This window comes from Chenopodium album, chromosome 11, assembly GCF_948465745.1.
Source record: "Chenopodium album chromosome 11, dcCheAlbu1.1, whole genome shotgun sequence".
NCBI classification, from domain to species: domain Eukaryota; kingdom Viridiplantae; phylum Streptophyta; class Magnoliopsida; order Caryophyllales; family Amaranthaceae; genus Chenopodium; species Chenopodium album.
Window position 1 is genome coordinate 45822029 of NC_137844.1, and position 2725 is coordinate 45824753.

General features: G+C 36.9%; 1 non-coding gene across 1 annotated transcript; it reads left to right on the forward strand.

Moving 5' to 3' along the window:
• The first annotated feature begins 411 nt into the window (after nucleotides 1–411).
• Nucleotides 412–517, forward strand: LOC145569728 (small nucleolar RNA R71). The gene has a single exon (XR_014096270.1). It is a non-coding gene; the product is annotated as a small nucleolar RNA R71 (small nucleolar RNA).
• Nucleotides 518–2725: the final 2208 nt, after the last annotated feature.

Below are 2725 nucleotides of genomic sequence, written 5' to 3' on the forward strand. Positions count from 1 at the left end.
CAAATCATAAAACATATAGCCCCTAGACATGTTGCTAGAAGGGGAAGGAAATTTAAGTTAGGAAATGTACCTCTCCCCTTATTTTGGGAGGGAAGAATTGGTGCTTGTGATGAAGCACTCTCAAGTTTGGCTTTGATGGAGGTCATTTCTTTCCCTAATTCCGAGATTTGTGAGGACAAGTTCTTGATGGCATTGATGTGATCAACCGAGTACACCAAAGTACCACTTTTGCTTATTGTTTCACTCTCATCATCTTGCCAACCCATATAATACCTCACTACATCTTTAATTATGTCCACCACCTCCTCCTCCATCTTGTTCATTATTGGTCCTCCGGCTCCCGCATCAAGGTAAGATTTTCCACGAGGGCTTAGACCGCCATAGAAGACTTGGATGACTTGATAGGTAGGAATCCCATGGTGTGAGCACTCTCTTTGGTATTCCTTGTACCTCTCCCATGCCTCATAAAGACTTTTATTGGGTTTTTGCTTGAATCTTTGAATGAGATCTCTTGCTTCGACCGTCTTCTTTTAAGAATAGAATCGAGATAAAAACTCTTTTGTCACCTCATCCCATGTCCTTAAGGATTTTGGTTTCATCTCCTTGTCCAACCACTCAAATGCACGTCCAATGAGAGAAAAAGGGAAAAGCTTAAGGCGAATAAACTCTTGAGAAACCCCACTTACTTTGATAGTGTTGCAATACTTCTCAAATTCCTTAAGATGGTTGAGGGGACTCTCATGCTTTTCACCACTAAATTGACGCCTTACCATCAAGATAATCATGGCCGGTCTAATCTCAAAATCTTTTGCCGGTGTTGTAGGTAGAGCAATCCCACTCTCATACCTATAGGCTCCCAAAACTCCCAACTCCTTTAATGCCACTCTTTGGTTATCTCCCATGATGACTTGCTCCTCTTCTTGCCTTGGAGAACGTCTAGCAACTCTCAACTTTGTAATTGTCCTTTCAATTTCCAGATCAAAAGGCAATAGAGAATGAACACAAGATCTACGCATACAATCTCAAAGAAAAGGTTAGTAGCACGGCTACAAATGTAGCCTAAAAGAAAGAAAATCTTTTTGTATTTTCAAGTAAGATGGAATAGACTCAATCAGCAATAGCAAATAACCATGCCATTCCCCAGCAACGGCGCCATTTTTTACGGGAGGAAAACCTAGGTCGTTGAATTCTAAGTATCCCCCGATCAAAACCAAATTTATAACCAAACCCAGCCCTAAGTATAGGGGTAAGTCCGGGTCGAACCCAAGGGAATGAGGTATAAGCTAAAGTCTCAAGTTAAGCTATCTCCAAGTCTAGATAAGGGTTGGTCTAAACAAACTAAACAATGCTACTAAATGAATATAAAGAACAATATTAAAGATGTTAGGGAATTAGGATCCACATGCATTCACGACAATCATACTAATTGGGTAAGAATTCAACCAATCGAACAATATGAGGGAAGGTTGCATATGCAATCAAAATCACTTGTAAAGTTATTTCCAAGGGTCAAGCTAGAGGTCCCTACGACTGACATTCAAAGGAAAATCGCAAGGTTTAGGGAATATTTCAAGCATCCCATACTTGAACCCCACTATGATCATACACTTAAGCATGGTGGCGTCCAAAGGGAAGGAAGCTAGAGCAAAAGTGTCGCCAACAAGTTTTAGGAACTTGTAAACCGTTCCCAGGGTGAAGGTTATACCCCTTCACGATTCATGAGATCGCTAACTCCATAGTGGCCCTGAACCATGACTGGATATTCAGGGATGAAGGTACAAATCCAACCTAAAAGAGATCGAACCTTTCCTAAAAATAGGCATCTATTTTATTTTTCTTATATTCATGTGCGCTTTCTGACTAACATGTAATCAATATATTAATCCTAAACCTGTTTAATCTATGTTGGTTGAATATTAATGCATAAACAAATCTATTATTAGCGATCACTTAAATTACAATCATATTAGCCTAAATAAAATTATTAATTATCTTATTAAGGGTGATTTCAAGTACAAATTCCCTTTAAACCTGCAAGAGAGGGTGTGATCAAGCAATAACAATAATATCAAGCGACATCATAATATTGATACAACAAATCATCATTATAATAGTATTCTCAATCTTATCAAAGCATAATATTAGCAAGATCCTAGGCATGATACTAACAAGATTAATAACAAATCCTAGCATGTCACTAAACAATAAAGATCAAAGCTATATCCCTAACATGATACTAACATGATAGAAGAAAATAAGAAGCAACCTATACATGATACTAGAAAGCAATAAATAACATCCTAGCATGATACTAGGAATTAAAAGAATTTAAGCATGCTTTTTAAAGATATAACAATTAAATTACTCACTTTGTTGGCTCGTATCCCTTTCTATCAAAACAATACACACGTTAATAACTTCAATAAAAATATTAAACCAAACAATTAATTTAAATAATTGAAATTAGATTTGGGACTAAACCCTCAGAACTATCAACCTTTAACGTCGAGGTCTAAGGCAACTTTGAGCTTTGCTAGGTGTGTCTAAGTCTCGTGATGGAGGAATTGTGTATTTTGAAAAGGTTTTGTAAAGTTTTAGAAAATCAAGAAATAGAAAGAAAGAATAAGCTTCTAGGTTTAAGAGAGAGAGAATAGAAAGATGATTGTTGATTGTTAGTGATCTAAAACGGAGAAAATCATTCCTATTTATAGAGAAAAGCATCCGG